The sequence below is a fragment of the Scyliorhinus canicula genome, chromosome 23 (assembly GCF_902713615.1).
Source record: "Scyliorhinus canicula chromosome 23, sScyCan1.1, whole genome shotgun sequence".
In the NCBI taxonomy this organism is placed as follows: domain Eukaryota; kingdom Metazoa; phylum Chordata; class Chondrichthyes; order Carcharhiniformes; family Scyliorhinidae; genus Scyliorhinus; species Scyliorhinus canicula.
In genome coordinates this window covers 6,406,483-6,433,947 of record NC_052168.1, presented here as the reverse complement: position 1 = coordinate 6,433,947, position 27,465 = coordinate 6,406,483, and the positions used below count along the sequence as shown (strand labels likewise).

The window sequence follows — 27,465 nt, the reverse complement described above, 5'->3', positions numbered from 1 at the left end:
ATTAATCCCCACTCTTTGCTTTCTATTCATTAACCAATCCTCTATCCATGCTACTACTTTACCCTTAATGTCATGCATCTTTATCTTATGCCGCAACCTTTTGTGTGGCACCTTGTCAAAAGCTTTCTGGAAATCCAGATATATCACATCCATTGGCTCCCCGTTATCTACTGCACTGGTAATGTCCTCAAAAAATTCCACTAAATTAGTTTGGCACAACCTGCCCTTTATGAAGACCTGGCCGCCCACTAGGTTGAGGAGGGACCCAGAATGGGAGGCAGCAATGATGCAGGCGTCATTGGTCATTCAATGGGGTGACGGACAGCATGTGCCACAGAAGACTCCGTCTCAGGAGTGAGATGGTACGGCATCTGTGCCACATCCTCGAAGGGAATGATCCTGGATGGTGCGGCCTGACCATATGGAGATCCTGCGAGACACTGGACATGTGGTTAGTGAGAGGGTCAGACCATTTTGTCTAACATGAACACTCACTTAAGACTGGTCACCTGGGGGAAACACAGTGGCGCAGTGGTTAGCCCTGCTGCCCCATGACGCCGAGGACCCAGGTTCGATTCCGGCCCTGGGTCACTGTCCGTGTGGAGTTTGCACATTGTCCGTGTGGAGTTTGCACATTCTCCCCGTGTTTGCGCGGGTTTCACCCCCGCAACCCAAAGATGTGCAGGCTAGGTGGTTTGGCCACACTAGATTGCCGCTTAATTGGGAAAAATTAATTGGCTACTCTAAATTTTAAAAACACTGGTCATCTGGGTGTAGAGGCAGTGGATTCCCATCTCTGTGGCCCAGGCCAACGTCACCCTCAGTGACTGCTCTCTCCTCGGTCAACCCCGCGATCTCCATTCCTCATAGGGGGTCAGGACACTGAACTCTGGCATCCGGCCTCTCCCCCATCTTGGTCCTTTCCTGCTTATTATGGGATATCTCCTCAAGGGATAAAGAGTCAGGTTGACTATAGCAGGTGGGTCGGGGTGACTACAGCAGGTGGCATGTGTGGGCACCACTCCTGGACATGAAGGGGTTGCGCTGGCGGGTGCCAGGGGGTGCTGAGGAAGAAGCACAAAGATCGGATGTGGGGAGGGTGTGAGGAGTCAGCCAGTGAATTGGGGGGAGGGGTGGTGGGTGGTGGTTGGGAATTTGAGGAATGCCAGGAGAGAGGTGGTAACTGACCCTTGCCGCTCGGTGGAGGCCATTGGTCTTCTACCGATATTAAATGACGCTAAGAAATGTTGCCATTGAATCGCGACCCTCTATTTGTCTGGGGGATTGGGGGTAGGGAAATGTTCCTTTATAAAGTTGGGATAAATGTGTAATTTTTGGGTTGGCGGTGTGTGTCTCGTAGACTGCCGCAGAGATCAGTGCTGGTCCCTGTGATGAATGTAAGAAGTTGGTATAAATATTGCACAGTGGTTAGCACAGTTGTTTCACAGCTCTAGGGTCCCAGGTTCGATTCCCGGCTTGGGTCACCGTCTGCGCGGAGTCTGCACGTCCTCACCATGTGTGCGTGGGTTTCCTCCGGGTGCTCCGGTTTCCTCCCACAAGTCCCGAAAGACGTGCTGTTAGGTGAATTGGACATTCTGAATTCTCCATTTGTGAAATGAAATGAAATGAAAATCGCTTATTGTCACAAGTAGGCTTCGTTGAAGTTACTGTGAAAAGCCCCTAGTCGCCACATTCCGGCACCTGTTCGGGGAGGCTGGTACGGGAATTGAACCGTGCTGCTGGCCTGCCTTGGTCTGCTTTCAAAGCTGGCGATTTAGCCCAGTATGCTAAACCAGCCCCTGTACCTGGACAGGCGCTGGAGTGTGGCAACTAGGGGCTTTTCACAGTAACTTCATTCCAATGTTAATGTAAGCCTACTTGCCATAATAAAGATTATTATATTATAGAATTAGGGACTGTAGTTTAAAAATGGGACTTCCATTCAGGATGAAGATGAGGAGAGTTATTCCCGCTCATTAGCCTGTGGAATTTGCTTCCCCAGGGAGCAGTGAAGGCTGAGTTATTGAATTGATTCAAGGCAGAGTCAGGTAAGTTCTTGACTGACAAGGGAGTCAAGGGTTATGGAGGAACAGACAGCAAGGTGGAGTCGAGACCACACCCAGATCAACCATGATCTTATCAAATGGCAGAGACACTGAGTGCTGCAGTGAAGGTGAAGAGGATACCCACGCAGACACGGGGAGAATGTGCAGACTCCGCACAGACAGTGTCCTAGTGTTCAGTGTTTGACTTGTGGAATGGTGGTCTGTGTTGCATCTCTGTCTCTGAGCATGTGCAGCAGTTCCATGTCAACCTGACTTTAGTGATAACAATCTTGATTGTGAGCCAGAAGGTCAGGGCTTCAAGTCCCCGCCCCCCCCCCCCCCCCCCCGCCCCACTCCCCAGGAGATAAGCTGAGGTTAACACCTGAGGCCAGTAAGTGGTGCTTTCTGACTGAGTCCTTGGCTTTCCAATGAGATGCCCAATTGCTCATGCGAATGTCAAAGGTCCCTTGGCTCCTTTTTCAAACAAGACAGGGAGTTACAATGCTAATAATCTTTATTATTGTCACAAGTTGGCTTAACACTGCAATGAAGTTATTGTGAAAAGCCCCTAGTCGCCACATTCCCGGCACCTCTTTGGGAGAATTCAGAATGTCCAATTCGCCTAACGAGCACGTCTTTCTGGACTTGTGGGAGGAAACCGGAGGAAACCCACGCAGACACGGGGAGACTCCGCACAGACAGTGACCCAAGCCAGGAATCGAACCCGGGTCCCTGGCGCTGGGAAGCAACAGTGCTAACCACCGTGCTACCGTGCCGCCCTAAGAGTGCTCCCAATGCCACCAAATGTAGCTGAACTGATTGTGGGAACAGGGGGAGGCCATTCAGCCCATCAAGGCAGGCCAGCAGCACGGTTCGATTCCCGTACCAGCCTCCCCGGACAGGCGCCGGAATGTGGCGACTAGGGGCTTTTCACAGTCACTTCATTTGAAGCCTACTCGTGACAATAAGCGATTTTCATTTTCATTTTCATTTCATTCAAGTCTGTTCCATCTTTAAATCATGGCTGGTCAGCACCTGAACTCCATTTGTCCGCTTTGGTTCCATCACCAAGTTATTCCTCGTTTACCGTTCCTGGCGTTTCCCAGCCGTTATCCCTTTCGCACGCTTCAACTTCATCAGAGGGAACCAGGTGTATTATTTTGGTGATGTGCAGCAACTTGCCAGGGGGCTCAAGGTGCTTCAGATGTAACCTGGCAGATGTGAAGTGCTTTGGGACTATCTGTGGGTTTGATAAAGGTGCTAAACAGTGCGGGCTTTACCTTTCCACATTACGCCTGCGTGTGTATTGGCACTAACACGCAGAAATATACAGCCCTTTGTGGCTGTACATTGCTTAGGGGCAAGATATTTGTTGAGAGTAAATGACAGGGTTCCCTTTATTTTAAGGAGGTTCGTGTGCTGTGTCACACAGCTGACCGGAGAGTTGTCAGACAGATAATTACACGGCAGTCTCTCACTAATCAAGGCATCTGTCACGACTAAAGCGTATTGATTTCCATGGGTCTACAGCATGGAGTGACAGCTGCTTGTGTGTGTGCACTGTCATCGCCGGACGAGATCGAGTGTCTGGCGCGGATCGAGTTGCGGCCTCGCTACCTTCTACACATACTACCAGGACTTTGATGAGGTGAGAGGAGTCGTGGATTGATAAAGAAGCCCCTTCCCCGACCCCGCCCAGGGAGCCCCACCCTTCCCAGCGGGAAAACCCAAGAAAAGAAACGCACGGTAGCATGGTGGTTAGCGTAAATGCTTCACAGCTCCAGGGTCCCAGGTTCGATTCCCGGCTGGGTCACTGTCTGTGCGGAGTCTGCACGTCCTCCCCGTGTGTGCGTGGGTTTCTTCCGGGTGCTCCGGTTTCCTCCCACAGTACAAAGATGTGCGGGTTAGGTGGATTGGCCATGCTAAATTGCCCGTAGTGTCCTAAAAAGTAAGGTCAAGGGGGGGTTGTTTGGGTTACAGGTATAGGGTAGATTTGAGTGGGGTGATAATTGCTCGGCACAACATCGAGGGCCGAAGGGCCTGTTCTGTGCTGTGCTGTTCTATGTTCTATGACCTTAACAAAGCGTGACTGTTTGGTCCGCGCTGAGAATTGGGGTCAGAATCGAAAACTGAAACTCCAGCTTACGTTGCCGTAATTTTGATCAGATTGCCCTCTTCTCTGCTTGAGGTACCGGATATGAATTCTGCCTTCAACAGTTGCCCAGTGTCGGCTCTTAGTTGTTGTCAAAGAGCAAAGACTGATCCACTCCACCAGTGAGGCATATTCAGCACAATTAATTTAATTAATAATCCATTCGATCTGATCACTGACGATCCGTACTTTCGCTGTGCTTTTATTTCATATTTTTCTAATAGTCCTACCCAAGGAAAATCTATCCATTTTAAATCAACTGTTTTTTGGAGGGGTTGGTTTCAGATTGGCGATGGACTTTGTGAAGAGGAATTTCCACCTGTTTTGGAAGAGTCGCTAAATTAGCATCAGGGCTGGAAACTTATTTTTATTCATTCAAGCAAGGTGGGCCTAGCTGGCTAGGCCAACATTTATTGCTCATCCCCTCGTTGCCCTTGCGAAGGTGGTGGTGTGCCGCCTTGATCCGCTGCAGTCCTTGTAATGTAGGTACACCCACAGTGCAGTTAGGAAGAGATCGTTCCAGGATTTCAATCCAGCAACAGTGAAGGAACGGGCGCTATATTTCCAAGTCAGGATGGTGTGGTGTCAGAGGGGAACTTGCAGTAGGTGGTGTTCAGCTGCTACCCTTGTCCTTCTAGGTGGTAAGGTTTTTTGGGAAGCATCCATTGCTTCCTACCACTCCCAGCTTTGGAAGGAACTGGGGGAGGCATTGGCAGTTGCAGCCTTGGCTGGAGGGGAGAGTGGCAGTCAAACCCGGGAGAGGGAAGATGGCACCTTATTGTCTAATCTGAAAGGCAGCACCTCCAACAACGCAACACGCCCTCAATACTGTCGCAGAACTGTCAACATAGATCTTCTACTTAAATCCACGGAGAGGACTTTGAACTCGCAACGTGCTGACCCAGAGAAGAGTAGCTACCCGATGCTGTGACTGAATTGCACACTCTTATGTATTTCTGGGAAAAGGCATTTTTTGTCAAAGTTTTTTGTCTTGCACGGATCAGGACATTTCTCAGGGTTACCAACGTCAGGGGAAATCGACAAATTTATAATGTATGAAAAAAGAGCGCGGATTAGTAGGCAAATGGATTCTGATTGGTAGAGGTGTTACCATGGAGCATGCACCAATTTATAGTGTTATTCGTTGCCATTCTCCATGGCGACAGCTCCACCAATCAGAGTCCACTTGCCAGCCAATCAGCACTCACTTCTCGTACAGTGTAAATTAGTTGGTTTCCCCTGAAATTGGTATTCTTGTGAATTTGAAAACTTTGCCAAAAAACGTCTCCTTTTTTTTTCCTCAAGTTCTACCAAACACCTATTGGTATATTCTTACTGGCCAGTGGCAGACAGAGAGGCCCGGTCTCAAAGCTAGAGTGGCACAGAAAGGCTTAATGGCAGTAGAAAACTTGGATTTTGGACGCTCTCTCCGCAGCTAATTGCTGCACAGCCACCTCAGACTCGTAGTCGCAAGTTGTGAGCACGCGCCCCAGGCTGGTATTCGCTACAGGCAGGCAAGTTAGCTGCATACCTCCTTCTCCGCTCTCTGTGCATCTAACTAAAAAAGCAGGACGAGAGGGCAGATCGCTCCATCTCGTGGAGAAGGCCCAAGTCTCGAGCTCCACTCCAGAGACCTGAGCACAAGAATCTCACCCGGTACAAAAGAACAAAGAACAAAGAAAAGTGCAGCACAGGAACAGGCCCTTCGGCCCTCCAAGCCCGTGCCGACCATGCTGCCCGACTAAAATACAATCTTCTACACTTCCTGGGTCCGTATCCTTCTATTCCCATCCTATTCATGTATTTATCAAGATGCCCCTTAAACGTCACTATCGTCCCTGCTTCCACCACCTCCTCCGGCAGTGAGTTCCAGGCACCCACTACCCTCTGTGTAAAAAACTTGCCTCGTACATCTCCTCTAAACCTTGCCCCTCGCACCTTAAACCTATGCCCCCCAGTAATTGACCCCTCTACCCTGGGGAAAAGCCTCTGAAAAGAACAAAGAAAAGTACAAAGGTAGCTGCAGTGCAGTGCTCCGGGAGAGCAGAGGTTTGACCCAAGCCACGGTGGAGCACTTCTGTGATAGGAACTATCAAACAAACTACCTCGTGGAAGGAAAAATCTCTGTTCCACTTCCCTCACTTCACAACTTTCACCTCCTTTCCAGCACTGATTGCAAACCATCCGGAGTTTGACTACCACTTTCCCTTCAATTGGTTGACCCCAGCCATGGCCACAACTGGACGCCTCCCCCCCCCCTCTTCCCAAAGCTGGGAGTGGTAGGGTTCAGCTGATGTTTCATGTGAATGATCCCAACTCGAAGGTCAAAGGGCAGCAGATGCATAGGAATACCAGCACCACCTGCGAGTTTCCCTCAATTGGAAGACGACGCATGAGGCAGTTCTTTCCTCCTGGATTGCAGAGTTCCAGGAAGTAGGGATTCAGCAAACTACCTGGGTGGTAACAAACATTTCTTTTCCCTGTTACCTTGTCAGACGGGAAAATACGGGGCCACAAAAATGGTCTGGTCTCAGCTGGAAGTGATCTGTAGACGCACAACAATTAGTTAGTCAACTGTCCCTGCGACTAGTCAGTCTGTAAGAGAAGAGAACACATCAATGGTAGGGCCAGATACCCTGAAGCAAGAGCAGTGGACAAAGCATTGGTGGACCCCAAGAGGCATAAAGAAGCCACCTCTCCTTTGAGGCAACGGCAGGTCAGCAGCACGCTTCAATTCCCGTTCCAGCCTCCCCGAACAGGCGCCGGAATGTGGCGACTAGGGGCTTTTCACAGTAACTTCATTTGAAGCCTACTCGTGACAATAAGCGATTTTCATTTCATTTCATTTCAAGAATGCGTCAGTATTTGTATTTGGGGACAGGCTTGATGTATTTCGGAGGTTTGACTACAAAATGTTTGACAACCAACTGGTAAAGTGTTCTGGAATGACAAACCTCTTGAGTGTAACATTGAGAAATATTTTCTCCGTTTATTATCGTGACCGTGTAATTCACGCCATGCACTGCATTATGACCGATGTCAAGGCCATCGGATGGTAGTCATTGAGGCACGTTGCCTGGTTCTTCTTTGGCACCAGTATGATGGTGGTCTTCTTGAAGCAGGTGGGGATCGCGGAACGGAGTAGGGAGAGGTTATCATAGAATTTACAGTGCAGAAGGAGGCCATTCGGCCCATCGAGTCTGCACCAGCTCTTGGAAAGAGCACCCTACCTAAGGTCAACACCTCCACCCTATCCCCATAACCCAGCATCCCCACCCAACACTAAGGGAAATTTTGGACACTAAGGGCAATTTATCATGGCCAATCCACCTAACCTGCACATCTTTGGACTGTGGGAGGAAACCGGAGCACCCGGAGGAAACCCACGCAGACACGGGGAGGATGTGCAGACTCCGCACAGAGTGACTCAAGGCGGAATCGAACCTGGGACCCTGGAGCTGTGAAGCAATGGTGCTATCCACAATGCTACCGCACTGCCCAGTTATATAAATAGCAGAGGATGATTACGATCCATTGACCTCCTGGTTATGGGCCCAGCACGCTTCCGCTGTGCCACTCTGCTCCTTAGGTTGAAGATGTTCGCGAACACATTTGCCAGCTGGTCCGTGGAGGATCTGACTGCACGACCAGGGACTGCCGTCAGGACCCGTCGCTTTCTGAGGGTTCACTTTCAACAAGGCCGATCTGACTTCGGAAGCTGTGACGGTGGGTATGGGCGTGTCCGAGGCTGCTGGGGCAGTTGTTTTCTTGCTGTGAAGGCTAGGTAGCAGTCCTGTGACTCTGTTCCTTCACCTTTTATTACAAAAAAAGGTCAAACTTACAGTCTTTTGTGCCAGGGTTCTAGTCTGGGATCTTCCTATCCAGTTATAACATCAAGTGGGATCGTAACTGAGATTGTTGTCACTTCTCCACACACCCTCCCAGTCCAGACGCTCACCCAGGTCACATCGTATTGTGTAAGGTGCGTCGCAGGATATTGCAAACCCGGAACTCAGTCTGCGACAAGGCTGTGGATTCTGAGTCCGTTGGAATGTTCAAGCCTGTTAGGGAATGGTATTAATAATAGTGTTAGTGGTATTAATGGCATCGGGATGAATGGGAGTGAATGAAGCTCAAGTAACAGATCAGCCACGCTGTAGTTGACTCGCAAAGCATATCCAACGTTTTCACAAATAAATAACAGCAACAAGTTGTATTTTTACATGTATATATAATATATACAAATGCCTTGACCAATCAGAGTCAAGCTGCCTGATATGAATTTCAAACAATTCTTGACAGTTAACTGTCAATCACCATCAACTGGTACACTCTCCATGGCAATGCCTCTACCAATCAGTGTCGACTTGCCAACCAATTAACATTTTCTTCTCACACAGTATAAATTTGTTGTCACGTTGTATTCTTGCCAAAGTCCTGATGGATGAAAGGTGGAAAGCTTCGATAGAAAAGGTCTCCTTTATTCTCAGCAATATTCAAGTTTTGTATTTATACAGTGCCTTTAATGTAATGAAACTGCCCAAGGCGGTTACAAAATTTGACACATGGCCACAAATGTGATATTAGAATAAGTGACCAAAATGTTGGTCGAAGAGTTAGGTTTTAAAAAGTATCTTTTTTTAAAAAAAAGTATTTTTATTAAGGTTTTGCAGAATTTTTCATAACAAAACAGTAGTAACAATAACAACAAAACAAACTAGAGTGAACATTAACATAGTACAAAAAGAGAATATACAATAACAATTAAATAGATATTACCCCACGCGACCCAGTCTTCCCACATCATCCCAATGAAGCACTCACCCCCTCCCCACCCCACCCCACGGATTGCTGCTGCTGCCGACATTTTAATTTTCCCCGAGAAAGACGACGAATGGCTGCCACCTCCAAGAGAACCCTAGCCTAGACCCTCTTCAGGCAAACTTTATTTCCTCGAGGCTGAGAAACCCAGCCATGTCGGTAACCCAAGTCTCTACACTCGGGGGCTTCGAGTCCCTCCACATTAATAAAATCCACCTCCTGGCTACTAGGGAGGCAAAGGCCAAGACGTTGGCCTCTTTCGCCCTCTGAACTCCCGGGTCTTCTGACACTCAAAAGATCGCTATCTCTGGACTCGGCACCATCTGTGTGTTAAGCACCTTAGACATTGCCCTCGTGAACCCTTGCCAGAACACTCTAAGCTCTGGGCATGCCCAAAACATGTGGACATGGTTTGCAGGGCTGCCCTTGCACCTCATACAACTGTTTTCTACCCCAAAACCTTGCTCATTCTCGCTGCCACCATGTATGCCCGGTGAACCACCTTAAATTGAATTAGACTGAGCCTGGCACGAGGAGGAATTAACCCTGCCCAGGACCTCTGCCCACAGACCCGCTTCCAACTCCTCACCCAGCTCCTCCTCCCACTTGCCCTTGAGCTCCTCCATCAGGGTTTCCTCCGCCTCCTGTAGTTCCTGGTAGACATCCGACACCCTCCACTCCCCCACCCAGGTGCCGGAGACCACCTGGTCCTGTATCATCAGTGGCAGCAGCGTCAGAAAGGCCAAGGTTTTAAAAAGTATCTTAAAGTTGGAGTGGTTTACTGAGGGAATTCAAGAGATTGGGGAGTAGGCACAGCCACCAATGATGGAGCAATGACCGTCAGAGAGGCCAGAACTGGAGGAGGCCAGATATCTCAGGGGGTCCTGGGGGTCGGGGGAAGATTGCAGAGGGATTTAAAACAAGGACGAGAATTTTAAAATTGAGGCATTGGGAGACAACGAGCACAGGGTGACAGATGAGTGAGAATTACTTCTCCCAACGCTGGAGTCAACTGTGAGTGATATGGGGCCCTAAAAGGGAGGTTGGTGTGGGGGATACGGCGGGAGAACAAAATAACTTTCAAGTAATACAGAAGTCAAAATGCAACAGTAATCTGATCCTGACAGGAGTTAAGTCTGCCCTAATGCCTTGCATTCTAAGACTGATTAAAGGTCTCACCACTTGAAAATGGTGCACAATTCACTCCTGTTCCCTTGAATCAGAAACCTGATCTCCGTTTATTGTCAATGCCAAACAAGGGAAAATATCTTTATCCCCTTGATCCTGGAGTTTCATGTTGTCCACAGGGTCCGGGAGGGAAAGGGAGGGTTGACGTCTGCGACCTGTGTATCCCTTCAATGTCAAAAGAAGTGATGTGACTGATTCCTCGCAAATTACCTGCTGCTGAAAAAGCTGAAACGAATTAAAGGTTGCAGTTAATGGCTGACATCTCTGTAAAACCCTTCGTCCGCAACCAGGTCTGAGGTGGATTTAAAAGATAAAGACGTTTGAGTTTTCATCTGGGGTCTGAAATGTGTTATTGGACATCTTTTAATTAATTATCGAACAAACTCTATTCGGACGACAACGTGTTTCGCTCAGCACTTTTATTGTAGTAAGGTGTCCCAAGGGGCGGCACGGTAGCGTAGTGGTTAGCATTGTTGCCTCGCGGCCGGGTTCGAACCCGGCCCCAGGTCACTGTCCATGTGGAGTTTGCACATTCTCCCTGTGTCTGCATTTAAAAAAATAAATTCAGTGTATCCAATTATTTTTTTCCAATAATGGGGCAATTTAGCGTGGCCAATCCACCTACCCTGCACATCTTTGGGTTGTGGGGGCGAAACCCACGCAAACACGGGGAGAATGTGCTCCCTATGTCTGCCTGGGTCTCACCCTGACAGCCCAAAGATGTGCAGGGTAGGTGGATTGGCCACGCTAAATTGCCCCTTCATTGGAAACATGTAAAAAATAAAAATAAGATGTCCCACAGCGATTCGTAGGAGAGTTCTAAGGCATATTTGACATTGAGTCACATAAGCCAAAGCTTGGTCAAGGTAGGTCGTAAGGTGTGTCTTAAGGAAGGGAAGAGAGGTAGAGGCAGGGCGCTTCAAGGAGGGAATTGCAGAGGTTAGGGTCCGGCAGCTGAAGGCACATTCACCAATGGTGGAGTCATTAAAGATGGCAAATGTTCAAGAGGCCAGAATAATAATTAATGATCTCTATTGTCACAAGTAGGCTCACATTAACACTGCAATGAAGTAGCTGTGAAAATCCCCCAGCCGCCACACTCCGGCACCTGTTCAGGTACACTGAGGGAGAATTCAGAATGTCCAATTCACCTAACCGGCACACGTTTGGACTGTGGGTGGAAACCGGAGCACCCGGAGGAAACCCACGCAGACGCGGGGAGAACGTGCAGACTCCGCACAGACAGTGACCCAAGCCGGGAATCGAACCTGGGACCCTGGCGCTGTGAAGCAACAGTGGTAACCACTGTGCTATTGTGCCACCCTGGTTCCGGAGGTTTGTAGAGCCGGAGGAGATTACAGAGATAGGGAGGGGTCAGGCCAAGGAGGGACTTGAACGCAAGGTTAAGAATTTTAAAATCGGGGCATTGTTTAAACGGGAGCCCAGCGGGCACAGTCGCAAAAGTTGAGCAGGGACATGGGGCAGGATCCTCTAGTCGCCCAGGGGCATGTTTCTCAGCCATGCGCCATTCTCTGGCGACAGGAATCCCATTGAAACCACCCTGCGCTGCCGTGAAATCTGTGAGCAGGGTTCCGCTTCCGGCGGGAAAATTAATGCCAATGGACGGAGAAGTCCGGCCATGGTCCGAGTAAGGACATGGGCAGGATGGTTTTGGAGAACCTCAAGTTCACGGAGTGTAGAATAGAAGAGGCTTTGTGGTGGAATCGGCATTAAGTGACACCATTGCTCTGTTCAAAGGACATCGCGGAATGGCTTGTTAACTGTGTCACAGAGGCTCCTCCTTAAACCTTCTCACTTTCAGCTGTCAAGAAAGATTGGACAAGATGGGATATTTTTGTTTTCTTTAGAAACGAGAGATGATTGGATACAAGCCTTTAAAATTAGAAGTGATTTGGCAGAGGCCAGATGTGAGACATCTACCTTCACGGGTCTGTGGACTTGCACTCCCAAGATTCCTCCGTTCCTCAGCATTCCTCAGTATCCTAACATTTATTGTGCTTTCCCTTTGCTTTTTTCGCCCTCTCCCAATGAATTGCCCCTCACTTCCTGGGATCACATTTATCAGTTTTCTGCTCCCAAGTGGTTACTCTCTGTAGTCTACAACTTTCTGCCTCATGTTCAACCACAGAGGCGATTTTTATATAATTTCAGAAGGTAATTGGAGGGGAAAATGAGAGCAAAGGGAATAGAAAGCTACACTGCAAGGCTGAGTAAATAGGAGGAGATTCGCCCAGAGTATGGAGCCCAGCATCGACCAGTTGGCCCAAATGGTTTAGCACCATGGGCTAAAAAGCTGGCTTGTGATGCAGAACAAGGCAGCAGCGCGGGTTCAATTCCCGTACCGGCCTCCCCGAACAGGTGCCGGAATGTGGCGACTAAGGGCTTTTCAGAGTAACTTCATTGAAGCCTACTTGTGACAAAAAGCAATTATTATTAGGGGCTCGTTTAGCACAGTGGGCTGAACAGCTGGCTTGTAATGCAGAACAAGGCCAGCAGCGCGGGTTCAATTCCCGTACCAGCCTCCCCGAACAGGCGCCGGAATATGGCGACTAAGGGCTTTTCAGAGTAACTTCATTGAAGCCTCCTTGTGACAATAAGCGATTATTATTATGGCCTGTTTCTGTACTCAATAATTGACGTGATAGTGACAGGCAGCTAGCAGGCAAATTATTAGATTTCCTTACCTATCCTGATGGATCAATGAGTTTATTTTGTACATGCCACCCAGAATATATTTATCCCTGAACCCAACATTTCCCTTCATGAGATGGGAACTTGCTGTGAGCAAATTGATTGTTGTGTTTCTTACATTATAACAGCCATTACCCGTCAAAAGCTATGAGGTGCTCTGTGACATCCTGAGATTGTGACAGGCGCTTTATAATAATAATAATCTTTATTAGTGTCACCAGTAGGCTTACTTTAACACTGTAATGAAGTTACTGTGAAAATTCCCGAGTCGCCACATTCCAACGCCTGTTCGGGTACACAGAGGGAGAATTCAGAATGTCCAATTCACCTAACAAGCACGTCTTTCGGGGGGAAACCGGAGCACCCGGAGGAAACCCACACAGACATGGGGAGAACGTGCAAACTCCGCACAGTGAACCAAGCCGAGAATCGAACCCGGGACCCTGGCGCTGTGAAGCATCAGTGCTAACCACTCTGCTACGGTGCCTCCTGCAATTATAAATGCAAGTCTTACTTTTTCCTTTTGGGTTGTGGCTTATTTTGCTTCTAACCGTTTCTTGTGGTTTGCAGCTCCAGTGCAACATATCAATGTCTGAGTGCTCCTGTTGTTATTTCCAAACCCTAGTTACCTCTCCAACTCACGCGCCCCAAATGTTTTCCTCTGATGAGACTCAGCTTTTCAAAATTGTAAAATCTGGAACATTTTGTCGGTATATTAAGCAGCATAATAACAGGGTGTGACCGAACACATCTGTAACCAGAGTCAATCCTCATAAATGTAGTCCTGGTGGTTGCTAGGACCGACCGCAGGATTGGGTCTGGAAAGAAAGCTTGCACTGCTTCCCAGCTCACAGCCTCATAGAAATCTCCAGAAGCCTTGCTTCGGCAAGCGGCCCATCATCAAGTCGACCTTGCGGTTGGAATTCCGGTCAGCGGGATTATCTGGGAGGGAGCTGGCGTGTCGGGTTTCTCTGCCAGTGTTCCCTGTGGTCACCCCTTTGGGCTGAGGCACTAACCCTGTGCTTCTGGCAGAAGGCAGATGGTATCCCTCAGATAAACCCCAGCAGGAGTTTGCGGTTTTGTTATAAGTCATGAAGAGCACGAATATTGAGCCATAGCTCCACCTCCCAACGCAAATGATCCGGTCCCTGCAGCCCCGGGAACCCATTTCCAGCAACCAATTAAAAATAGCTACAGTAACAACCAATTAAAGGGCGGCACGGTAGCACAAGTGATTAGCACTGTGGCTTCACAGCGCCAGGGTCCCAGGTTCGATTCCCTGCTGGGTCACTGTCTGTGCGGAGTCTGCACGTTCTCCCGGTGTCTGCGTGGGTTTCCTCCAGGTGCTCCGGTTTCCTCCCACAGTCCAAAGGTGGATTGGTCATGCTAAATTGCCCTTAGTGACCAAAAAGTTTAGATGGGGTTATTGGTTTACAGGGATAGGGTGGCAGTGAGGACTTAAATGGGTCGGTGCAGACTTGATGGGCCGAATGGCCTCCTTCTGCACTGTATGTTCTCTGTCTATGTTAAAGATAATTGCTAGAGGCGACATTCATTCATAACACAGGGACACATTCTCTGCAAATAAAAGGAATACGCCCAAGCCTTGCGCTTTGTTTGAATTACCCGGGAGCCGAGAGTTGTCCATGGCAGCACCTTGGCCAATCAGAGTCGACTTGCCAACCAATCATCACCCTTTTTCCCGTCGTATAAATTGTGGTCACTGTTTGAAATTTGGCATCCTTGCATTAGACCTGATGAGTGCCAGGTGAAAAACTTCAGCAACACGTCTCTCTTTTCAGCAACATTCCTGTTTCCCTTTGTTGGTGGGTTGTTGCATCTGAATCTTGCTGAGTCTGGACATTTGGAATGGACTAAGCTTAGCTAACGGACTTACCTTTGAAATGCGAAAGCCGGGGCTGGTTTAGCTCACTGGGCTCGGGAGGCCCGAGGAGGTAAATCCAAAAGAAGTTTAATTTGACGACAAAGGTAAAGGCAACGCGGATTGTAAATCCCAGGTCGCAATCAGGGCTACTGTTCTCCACGGTCCCAGTTTGGGCCAAATTTTATGAACAAAGAACAAAGAGGGCAGCACGGTGGCACAGTGGTAGCATTGCTGCCTACGGCACTGAGGACCTGGGTTCGAATCCCGGCCCTGGGTCACTGTCTGTGAGGAGTTTGCACATTCTCCCCATGTCTGCATGGGTTTCGTCCCCACAACCCAAAGATGTGCAGGTTAGGTGGATTGGCCACGTTAAATTGCCCCTTAATTGGAAAAAATAATTGGGTACTCTAAATTTATTAAAAAAAACAAAGAACAAAGAAAATTACAGCACAGGAACGGGCCCTTTGGCCCTCCAAGCCTGCGCCGACCATGCTGTCCGTCTGAACTAAAAACCCCCTACCCTTCGATTCCAGGTTCGATTCCCGCTTGGGTCACTGTGCGGAATCTGCACGCTCTCCCTACGTGGGTTTCCTCCGGGTGCTCCGGTTTCAAGAACAAGAACAAAGAACAAAGAAAATTACAGCACAGGAACAGGCCCTTCGACCGTCCCAGCCTGCGCCGATCCAGATCCTTTATCTAAACCTGTCGCCTATTTTCCAGGGATCTACTTCCCTCTGTTTCCCGCCTGTTCATATATCTCTCTAGATGCATCTTAAATGATGCTATTGCGCCCGCCTCTACCACCTCTGCTGGCAAAGCGTTCCAGGCACCCACCACCCTCTGCGTTAAAAACTTTCCAAGCACATCTCCCTTAAACTTCCTCCTCTGACCTTGAAATCGTGACCCCTTGTAATTGACACCCCCACTCTCTGAAAAAGCTTGTTGCTATCCACCCTGTCCATACCTCTCATAATTTTGTAGACCTCCCACAAGTCCAGAAAGACGTGCTTGTTACGTGAAATGGACATTCTGAATTTCCCCTCGGTGTACCCGAACAGGTGCCGGAGTGTGACAACTGGGGGCATTTCATAGTAACTTCAATGTAGTGTTAATGTAAGCCTACTTGTGACATAATAAAGATAATTAGTATTATTCCAGGGACTTTTCTATTCCCATCCTATTCATGTATTTGTCAAGATGACCCTTAAATGTCACAATCGTCACTGCTTCCACCCCCTCCTCCGGCAGCGAGTTCCAGGCACCCACTACCCTCAGTGTAAAAAACTTTCCTCCTACATCTCCTCTAAACCTTGCCCCTTGCACCTTAAACCTATTCCCCCTAGTAATTGACCCCTCTACCCTGGGAAAAAGTCTCTGACTATCCACTCTGTCTTTGCCCCCCATAATTTTGTAGACCTCTATCAGGTCGCCCCTCAACCTTCGTCGTTCCAGTGAGAACAAACCAAGTTTATTCAACCGCTCCTCATAGCTAATGCCCTCCATACCAGGCAACATCCTGATAAATCTTTGTCATACCCTCTCCAAAGCCTCCACATGAGGCGAGTTCAATGAGTCCCAGCTAATGGGCCTCCTCCCCCGAGTGGGGGAGCTCATATCCCACGAGTCCAAAGGGGGAGATCAATTGGGGTCTGGTGAGGGTCATTACACCCTTAAACTGAGTGGCCTGCTCGGCCATTACAGATTGGAAGTTAAGAGCCAATCACATTGCTGTGGATCTGGAGTCATGTGTCGGTATGGGTTTCACCATTACTAGGGGTCGCATTTCAACTCTAGATTATTTAATTGAACTTAAATTCCTCCTGCAGCAGTGGTGGGATTTGTACCCATCTCCCCAGGTCATTATCCTGAATATTTGGCTTATGAGTCCAGTGACATTGCCACTACAATACTATCTCTCCCATGGCCTACACAGTCTCTGAAAACATGAAAAGAATTAAGTTCGGCCATCCCTTCTGAATAATTTTATTGAGTTAAATCAATCCAATTTTCATGAGACCCAACGTCAGCCAGCTTCATAACATTCCAAGATTCTTTCTCATTCTGTTATAAACTGATGTTGACTTTGAATTATTGTCCATGTCTCTTAAATTGCCTTTTTTTGAACATAATGCTTTTAATCTCGCCCACTAATCTATAGGTCAAGCAAACATCCTACAATTCTCAAGATAATATCTTGCATTTTGTTTTAATAATTGGATCCACCAGCAGTCTCAGGTTTCATCGAATGAGCTCCCACATTTCCTCCCCTTGGCCCCAGACTCTCCTCACACCCCGATCTTTCCTTACACGGGCCTCCCATCGCTCACTCCCACTCCAGCCTCCTTTCTCCAAACGGAAAAACCAGTCGGGGTGGACACACGTGAGGAATTCTTGGGGGAGGCTGGGCGCATTTTTACGCAGCACATTTTTTCAAAAACCTTATTTTTTCAATTTAGTGTACCCAATTAATTTTTTCCAATTAAGGGGCAATTTAGTGTGGCCAATCCACCTACCCTGCACATCTATGGGTTGTGGCGGGCAGCACGGTGGCTCAGTGGGTTAGCCCTGTAGCCTCACGGCGCTGAGGTCCCAGGTTCGATCCCGGCTCTGGGTCACTGTCCGTGTGGAGTTTGCATGTTCTCCCCGTGTTTTTTCGTGGGTTTCGCCCCCACAACCCAAAGATGTGTAGGCTAGGTGGATTGGCCACGCTAAATTGCCCCTTAATTGGAAAAAATGAATTGGGTACTCTAAATTTATTAAAATAAAAAATAAAAAATCTATGGGTTGTGGGGGTGAAAACCCGGGGAGAATGTGCAAACACCACACGGACAGTGACCCAGAATCGGGATCGAACCTGGGACCTCGGAGCCAGGAGACAGCAGTGCTAACCACTGCGCCGCCGTGCTTTTATGCAGCACATTGCCGTGATCTGGAATGTGGTGCCTGCAGCGCCGGCCCGAGGGTTGCTGGCGCCCCGGGCAAGCTGAACTTCGGCGCCCTTGGGGGGGGGGGGCCGAGAGGGGGGCGGGGCCGAGGGGGGCCGAGAGGGCGGGGCCGAGAGGGGGCGGACCCGGGGGAGGGGGGGGGGCCCGAGGGGAGGGCGGGGGGACCCGAGGGGAGGGCGGGGGGAGCGGCCCCGAGGGGGGGGGCGGACCCGAGGGGGGGCGGGGCGGGCGGACCCGAGGGGAGGCGGGCGGACCCGAGGGGGGGACGGACCCGAGGCGGGGGGGGACGGACCCGAGGCGGGGGGGGGAGCGGACCGAGCGGGGGGGGGGGCGGACCGAGGGGACGGACCGGGGGGGGGGGGGCGCCCTGGGGGAGTGCGGCCACACTGGGGGAGTGCGGCCACCGCGCATGCGCTGGTTGGCGCCGGCCCAACTGCGCATGCGCGGGACCCGAGTCTGGCGCCCCCTAGCACATGGCGCCCCGGGCGACAGCCCGAGTTGCCGGTGCCTTGAGCCGGCCCTGGGTGCCTGAAAGTGTGCTGGACGCGGTTTCGATAGTAACTTTCAAAACGGAATTGGGTATATGTGTGAAAATTAAACCGCGGGACAGTGGGGAAAGCACCGGGGTAGATTGGAATTAATTGGATAATGCTATCAAAGAAGGGACAACGGAATAAATGGCCTCCTTCTGTGATGTATGATTCATGATTAATCTCTGTGGGTGCATATTCACAGCAAAGACTGCATCGGTTGGAGAAGGGGACTCCTCATTACGTTATAAAGGAATTTGGGATACGCAGACACAGCCCATAGGTGAATAAAAACAAAATCAAGATGTAGATTTGCCTGGTCTAGTGCTTCAGATCGATATTAAGAGCCCCCGGCACTATATGAATATCTCGGTATCCTGGGCTATTATTCCTCCTTATGTCAACATGACCAGCCCAAAACAGATTAAGTGTTCATATTGCGGCTGCTAATGTTGCAGTGCTGGCTCAGTTACCTTAATAGTTTACATTAAATAAGCATTGTTTTTGAATATTGAAATGGTAGGAAAGTTTTATGCATTTGAAAGAAAGGGGTTGCATTTTTATAGCGCCTGGCACAACCTCGGGATGTCCCACAGCGTTTTGCGGCGAATGAAGTACTTTTGAATTGTAATCGCTGTTGACTCGTTCTCGGGATCGAGGATGACCCCTCTTGCTCGATGGGTCCCCAAATGGCTGGTACATCCAGTGCACGACCTGCAGACTCGGCCACGTACGGAGCTGGTGGTGTCGGCAGAGCAGGGAGGGCGGGTTGTTTGAAGGTTTGGTGCGTCCCCTCCGACACCTCGACTTCGCCGCAACACATTCCCGACAAAGTCTCGCGACACGTTCTGTGCCCTCCCGCATGAACCCTCTCCATTTTGGTCATCCACAAGCTGTGATCTCACGTGAATCGGCGGGGGCACCTTTGACCTCTTTAGGGGCGCTTCGAGGACATCCCGAAAGTGTTCCTGCTGCCCATCGGAGGGTCTCTCAACACAACCCAGTTCTATGTAGACCAGTTGTTTCAGGAGCCTGGTGTCAGACATACAAACAAGTGTCCTACTCAACGGAGTCGGGTATGTGAGATTGGCACCTCGATGCTGAGCAAATTGGCATGGGAGACTGTTGTAGTGTCGGATAAACTGCAGCCAAACCATACATCCATCATCGGCAATGAGATAACGGCCTGATTGTCTATTCAGCGATATTTGTTGAGGGATCAATATTGACCGGGACTTAGAGAAGACATCCCCCTACTCTTATTTTCTTATTCGTTGGATGTGGGAGTCGCTGGCTAGGCCAGCATTTATTGCCCATCCCTAGCTGCCCTTGAGAAGATGGCGTTAAGCAGTCTTCTTGAACCGCTGCGGTCCATGTGTAGGTACACCCACAGCGCAGTTAGGGAGGGAGTTCCAGGATTTTGACCCAGCGACAATGAAAGAACGGCCGAGATATTTCCAAGTGAGGGTGGTGTGTAACTTGGAGGGGAACCTTCAGACGGCGGTGTTCCCATGTATCTGCTTATTGTCCTTCTAGATGGTAGAGGTGGTGGGTTTGGAAGGGGCTGCCTCAGGAGCCTTGGTGAGTTACTGCAGTGCATCTTGTAGATGGTACACACGGCTGCCACTGTGCATCGGTGGTGGAGGGAGTGAATAGTAAATATGTAAAATAGTGTGGTGGGATCTTTTACATCAACCTGCGAGGGCAGAGGACAGTCAGGGTCTCGTAATTCATCTGCAAGACGGCACTTCTGACAGAGCAGCACTCGCCTGGGACGGGACTGCAGGTGTCAGCTTGGATTTTGTGCTCAAGGGCCGACGCTTGACCACATTGGGCAGGAGTTTCCGGCCCCCCGTCCGCGTGTTTCTCCGCGTGGAAGGCAGCGCGCCATTCGCTGGCGGTGGGACTCTCTGCTCCCACCACTCTCAGTGGGAAGTACCATTGGGACGGCCCCACGCCACTGGGAATCCTGCGGGAGGGGACGCCCTGACGATGGAATCCTGAGAATCCTGCCGCCTGGGAATGACCGGAGATTTCCGGCCATAACCTTTTGATTCAGGGGTAAGAGTGCTTCTGCTGAGTCAGGCCTGACACGTTATCCATCATCCTAGTGGGTTGAAACATCTCGAGAATTTTTGTAACACACACTAACACTGATTCTTCAATATAAAGTTTGGTCAGTCGCTCAATTGTCCAGCACTGAAATTTCTTGAGCAACTCAAATTTTGATCCTTCCACGTTATTTTTCGGAGCTCCGTTTGGAAACGGTATGGCTGGTAATCATCTACTTAGAAGTTCGCAAGTTCATAAGATATAGGAGCAGAATTAGGCCATTCAGCCCATCAATGTAATATGGGACACCCCGGGCTGGATTCTCCGCCGGCGGGACGCTCCGTTTTGCTGGCGCCCGGGGGTTTCCCGACGGCGTGGGGCTGCCCCTCAATGGGAAACCCCATTGACCGGCCGGCGTAACAGAGAATGCCGCCGGCGGGTCGGGGCGGAAATGTAGCGTGACGGGGCGGAGAATCCCGCCCCTCATCTCTGGATGTAAAATGGGACATCCCACCCCTGCTATCTCTGTATCCACTGCTGTTGTGGGAGCTTGCTGTGCACAAATTGGTTGAGGCATTTCCTATACTGACCAGCCTTGGAAAGTATGTCATTGGCTGTAAAGAGCTTTGGGATGAGCACCTGTGAAGTGCAGAGGGATCTGGGTGCCCTAGTGCATGAATTACATAGGAATGCTAACAAAATGTTAACATTTATTGCTAGGGGAATTGAATACAAAAGGTGGGAGGTTACTCTTCAGTTGTACAGGGCACTAGTGAGACCACATCTAGAGTATTGTGTACAATATTGGCAATCTTATTTAAGGAAAGATGTAAATGCATTGAAAGTAGTTCAGAGAAGGTTTACCAGACTAATACCAGGAATGGACGGGCTGTCTTATGAGGAAAGGTTGAAGAGGTTCGGCCTGTATCCATTGAATGTCCATCCGACGCCTTCCCACAATTCTCCGCGGACCGGAGAATAGCCACCAGTCATGTGCACGCGGTTGATGCAGTGCCGGTCGGGGGCCATTGAAAGAAGCCTCCGCGGCGATTATCAGCTGGCAGCTGGCCGAGTTCCCGCTGGTGTGGTTCCCTCCTGGTTCCATCTGGCGGGCACTCGGATTGACGGCTGCGGACACAGTCTGCTACCACCTTGGTGGGGGCGGGGTGATTCGTCACCAAGGGGGGGGGCTCCAGGACAGCCAGGGTTCCGATCGCGGGCCACCAATCGGCGTGTGCGCGCGATCTGGCCGGGGGGGGGGGGGGGGGGGAGGGGGGGGCTATATTGTCGCGTCCCGCTTCCAGTGTGGATCCGCCATGTTTTGCCGGGCTGCCGCCGCATGCACAGACCCTCGGCCATAAGTGCTAGGCCCCGTATCGGCAGCCGGAGCTGCATGGAGCAGTCCAGGGCCCTGCTGGCTCCCTTCAAAACGGAGAAACAATCTGGACTTTCTCCAGGAAAGTCCAGAGAGATTCTCGCACGTTTTCTCGCGGGAGTGGGGACATAGCCCCATTATCAGAGAATTCCACCCTCTATTCCTCAAAAGACAGTGCAAGCAGAGTCTTAGAATATTTTTAAGGCAGAGTTGGATAGATTCGGGTCAGCAAAGGGTGAAAGGTTATCGCGGGTAGGTGAGATGCATATTTGGAGTTACTATCAGATTGGCCATGATCCTATGAAATGGTGGAGCGGGCTAGAGGGGCTGAATGGCCAATTTCTGCTTCTTGTTCGTATGTTTGATCTCTCAGGCAGTCCCTCAGTGTTGAGGATGATTTGCTCCCATTCCTAAGAGGTGGGTTGTGTGCTGGCTGAATATTTTGATCCTAGGGGCTTTTCACAGTAACTTCACTTCAAGCCTACTTGTGACAATAAGCGATGTTCATTTCATAGATCGTCAGTCTCTGCTACAGGTTTGGCAGGTGGTGTTTGATGAGTTGGATGGGTGGGACGCTCTGGATTCTGTGCTCTCCTTCCACGGTTTAGGTTTGGCCCTCGCGTGCTCCACCCTGTGACCCTCGAGGTGATCGGCGCCTTTGCCGATGCTTTTTCTCTAGTTTTTGTGATCTAAGGCACGCGGTTTCCACATGTCGGTGGGAATGTTGCATTTATTTAGGAAGGCTTTCAAAGGGGTTGCGATTCTCCCAAAAAAGAAACAAAATCCCCGAGCGAGCGCGTTTAGCCGCCTGTTTCCTGGCACTCGCAGTGTCGAGAAACACGTGGCTATTAAACGTGACTCGCTTTGAATAGGGGGCTGAACGGGGAACGCACGGCCGAACCGCACATAGCCCCGTTTTTGTAGAGTGGGGAACTCCGCTTGCCGAAACTCCCGATTGTAGCGAGGCATTGGGACCTCATTTAAAAATGTTGTCCCAATCTCCGTAACGATCCGTGACCAACCCGAACATAAAATGGGGTGGTCCCCGCTCCCCCCCCCCCCCCCTACACCGCTGGCATAGCAGTGCCAGGGCACCACTCTTCCTAAAGGGCATGCAGCAGGGGGCGTCTGATCCCCTGAGAGACCTCCACAAATGCCCTTCCATCTGGTCCCTGTTGGTGGGGGCCAGTGCTGAACGGTGCTCGCCTGAGGTCCCCAAGGCGAATGGATTGAATCCCGAAGATTGCATTGAATCACACGAGGCGTTGCCGAGGAAGGTAGATCCCGGCAGTGGGGTCTCCTGGCTTTCAATGGCCACGCTGTGCCGTGGCGAGCTGATGTTCAGGTGCAGCATGGCCGTTGGATCACGCCCAGGGTGTCCTTGTAGCATTTGCATTCCCCTCCTAGAATTTACAGAGCAGAAGGAGCCATCGGGTCAGCACCGGCCCTTGGAAAGAGCTTAAGCCACCCTATACCTGAAAACCAGTAACACCACCTAACCCTTTTGTACACTAAGGGCAATTTAGCACGGTCAATCCATCTAACCTGCACATCTTTGGACCGTGGGAGGAAACCGGAGCACCCGGAGGAAACCCACGCACACACGGGGAGAATGTGCAGACTCCACACGGACAGTGACCCGGGGCTGGGATCGAACCCGAGCCCTTGGTGCCATGAGGCAGCAGTGATAACCACTGTTCCACCGTGCTGCCCCTAGCAATGTGGTTAACTCTTAACTGCCCTCTGAAATGGCCCAGCGAGCCGCTCATTTCAAGGGCAATTCGGGATGGGCAAGAAATACTGACCTCGCCAATGATGCCTACCTCCTGTGGTCGGATGAAAATATATTAAATATCCATTTCTATTTGATTGTTACTAGTTTTGCACTCCCTCCCTCCGCCTCCCCAGCGTTAGTGTTTGTCTGCAAAGTGGTACCTTTGAGATTGGCTCCAGTGGGGTCTGCACCCACAGGTTGGTTCAAAGTTGATATTTGCTATTTGGTCGGGACCGACGGCCACACAAAACTCTGGCCAAGGTATTTGTGGGAACAGGGCGGCACGGTGGCGCAGTGGTCAGCACTGCTGCCTCACGGCGCCGAGGACCCGGGTTCGATCCCGGCCCCGGGCCACTGTCCGTGTGGAGTTTGCACATTCCCCCCCCCCCCCCCCCCGTGTCTGCGTGGGCCTCACCCCCACAACCCAAAGATGTGCAGGGTAGGTGGATTGGCCACCTTAATTAGGAAAAAAAAAAATTGGATACTGATTTAGCTCAGTGGGCTAGACAGCTGGTTTGTGATGCTGAACAAGGCCAGCAGCAGGGGTTCGATTCCCGTACCAGCTTACCCGAACAGGCGGTGGAATATGGAGACTAGGGGCTTTTCACAGTAACTTCATACTTGTGACAATAAAAGGTTATTAAGTTGATGTTTTAAAAAAAGGACTGGCTGACAGTTAGCCTACAGGAGGAGAGGAGAGAGAGATAGAGAGAGAGTGGGGGGGGGGGGGGGGGGGAGGGGGGATATATGGAGTCAACCCCAGCCAGGTGGAGGTGGTGAATACAGCCAGTTGTCCTCAGACGCCGCTGGTGCATGGGTCAAGTTGGGTTAAACCTCGCTATCCTGACGCATCTGTTAGATTTGAGATGAAGTAGCATTTCCCTCTCCCTCTCTCTCCAACACAGCTCTGGATAATTGATCTCTGCCACTGTTCCCTTACAAGGGAGGGAGAAATGTCAGCTTAATCGTCTGAAATGCCTGAGGTGAAACTGACTCCCGGATCAATTTCTCCACTAGTTTTAAACTCCAGAATCTTTAAAGCAGCCTTGAGATTGGTTAAATCTCTTTTGGGGGAGGGGGGGGGGGGGGGGGGGGGGGGAGCTCACAGTGATTTATAACAACATTTGAATATATTTCTTTGTCATCCACACAGTCCCTGGGAATAAATCGAAATCAAACGGGAATCAACCCCCCCCCCCCACCCCAGCTTTTAAAAGGGGCGGATTTGGTGGCACGTCACCGAGAGAAAGTAACTCTTTTCCTTCTCCCCTCCCACCCCCTTATTTATATTTGTTTCCCAATTTTAATTTAGACTTGGCAAGAAAAGTTTCTTACGTTTTCCTCCCCCCCCCCCCCAACACACACAACAAACAAAATTCTTCATCGAGAGAGGGAGGAAAGGATTGAGGGAGAGGAGGAGAGGAGGGGGGGGAGGAAGGTGGGGTTTAGAGGGAGGGAGGGGGGGTCTGTCTGCTTGTGTAAAAGATGCATTGGAGCCCTTGGCCGGCGGTGCCTTCACTAGGAGACCGGACCCGGCTCGGATCCTCTCGGTATGGCACAGGGACGGGACTTCACCTTGGCTGCTCCACCCCACAGCACTGACGGGGCAATCGGATCGATTCTGATCGACTCGCGTGAGGTCCAGGATTCCGGGGGAGACCGACTCTGTGTGTGTGTGTGTGTGGAGGGGGGGTTCTGATTTTGTTAAACCAGCCTGATTTGGGATCGACTCAACTCTCAGACGGTAAGAATTCATGTGTGTGTGTGTGAGAGAGGGAGTGTGTGAGTGAGAGACAGAGAGATTGTGTGTGTGAGAGAGGGTGTGTGTGTGAGAGAGGGAGTGTGTGAGTGTGTGTGTGAGAGAGGGAGTGTGTGTGTGTGAGAGAGGGAGTGTGTGAGTGTGTGTGTGAGAGAGGGACTGTGTGAGTGTGTGTGTGTGTGAGAGAGGGACTGTTTGAGTGTGTGTGTGAGTTGTCTGAAAGAGGGAGTGTGTGAGTGTGTGACTGAGAGGGAATGTGTGTGTGTGTGAGAGACAGTGTGTCTGAGAGAGGGAGTGTGTGAGTGTCTGTGTGAGAGACAGAGATTGTGTGTGTGTGTGTGTGTGAGGGACTGCGTGGGTGTGTGTGCGAGAGTATTTGAAAGAGGGAGTGTGTGAGTGTGTGTGACAGAGAGAGGGAATGTGTGTGTGTGAGAGAGACAGAGTGTGTGTCTGAGGGAGTATGTGTGTGTGTGTGAGAGACAGTGTGTGTCTGAGAGGGAGTGTGTGAGTGTGTGTGAGAGACAGAGGTTGTGTGTGTGAGAGAGAGACGGACTGTGTGGGTGTGTCTGTGAGAGAGTGTTGTCTGAAAGAGGGAGTGTGTGTGTGTGACTGAGAGGGAATGTGTGAGTGTGTGAGAGAGACAGTGTGTGTCTGAGAGAGAGGGAGTGTGTGGCTGAGAGAGAGGGAGTGTGTGAGTATGTGTATTTGTGGGAGAGAAACAGAGATTGTGTATGTGTGTGAGAGAGGGAGTGTGAGTGTGTCTGAGAGTGTGTGTGTGAGAGAGACAGAGTTTGTGTGTGTGTGTGAGAGAGAGGGAGTGTGTGTGTGTCTGAGAGAGATTGTGTGTGAGAGAGAGAGAAGTAGCGTGTGTTAATAATAAATAAACACACGTGAACTGGCTGACTGATTCTGTCTCTGTCCTTTTAATGAGACTGGAAACTGATAAGTTCATTAATAAGGGATGACTGCATTAATTTAATTGCAATCTTTTCTTTTTCCCCCTGAAAAAAAACAGCTACACTGGGTGGTTACAAAAGACATCAATACGTTTAACAAGCGCGGGGTTGAACTTCTAAATATACGAGGGCTATTTATCCCATGAATTATGGATTGAGTTAGTCGGGTGTCACAGAGGAAAAGCATTGTGCACACATTTTTAAAAAAACCTTCCTCCTTCTCTCTTCCCCCCAGTCCACCTTTTCCCTTCAACGTGAGATAAACGTGAACACCTCGTTAAAATATGTAAAGTATCCTCCTCAAATCAAACGCGGGGTTGTGGGACGTACAATCCGCAGATTGTGAATGAATTCGGTTTAATCTGATTTCAGATGAATGTTAACGTTTCCGCAGGAGCAGTAGCGGTTAGACTGTGGAATTTATTTCAAAGTCGAAGGAGTTTGTAAACTTGTATTCTCAGCCTTGTTTCAAAACATTTTTTTTGACAGACACAATGATATTCATCAACAATAGCCCAACAAATCCTGAAATGGAAAACTGCCCCTAAAATCTACAGACCCCTCCCCCCAGGCCAAGAAAATGTTCCGAATAATACAAATAAAAGGCAAATAACCCCCCCCCCCCCCCCCCCCCTCCCCAAATGCCTAACAGCTGACGGTGTGTAGCTCTTTGTAAAAATGGACATCAATCAGCTCAGGCACAATCTCTGAACATAAACCCCCCGTGATGGTAACATTTTAGACTCTTGCTTTTTTAAAAGAAGTTCGATTTCATGCACCCTGGGCTTTTGTTTTTAAATGTGACCCTCAGAGAATGGGTTGATGTGTTTCTCCCTCCACCCACCCACCCCAGTTTATTTCACAACTGAAACTGATCCGTGAAGCCGCCCTGTCAATTTCTCCTCTAGGTCCCAGCTCCAGTTCAGACTCCCACCTTTGCAGGGACACACCTCTCTCTCTCTCTCTCTCTCCCTCTCTCCCTCCCACCCCACAACCTCTCTTCACCAGAAAACCCACTCCGCTGGAAACATGTCCTGAGGACACCATTCGCTGCTACTGCTCCGAATCTTCCTACCGATGTTATGAGGGAAAAAGACCTTTGAGTGAGAGAGGGAGAGAGTGTGTGTGTGTGTGAGAGAGAGAGAGAAAGAGGGGTTAATTCGCCTCCCCTCTCAACCAGTAACGACATCAGCGATCCAGGTACCGCCAGCCAGTTGCCCACATTGATGCAGTTTGTCAGGTTAGAAGAACTAACTTTATCCATTGCAAAA

General features: G+C 50.0%; 1 protein-coding gene across 3 annotated transcripts in view; it reads left to right on the top strand.

Annotated features, from left to right (window-relative positions):
• The window catches only part of LOC119956424 (neurotrophin-4-like), a 107,575-nt gene that overhangs the window by 39,677 nt on the left and 40,433 nt on the right, over nt 1-27,465 (top strand). The window contains exon 1 of one of the 3 annotated variants that reach the window (XM_038783632.1): nt 24,962-25,223. The exons of 1 other annotated variant lie outside the window; for it this stretch is intronic. The gene's annotated coding sequence lies outside the window, so the exon portion shown is untranslated. Of the gene's footprint in view, nt 1-24,961; nt 25,224-27,402; nt 27,435-27,465 lie in introns of those variants that run through there. One more of the 3 variants, XM_038783633.1, reaches the window with a different exon arrangement.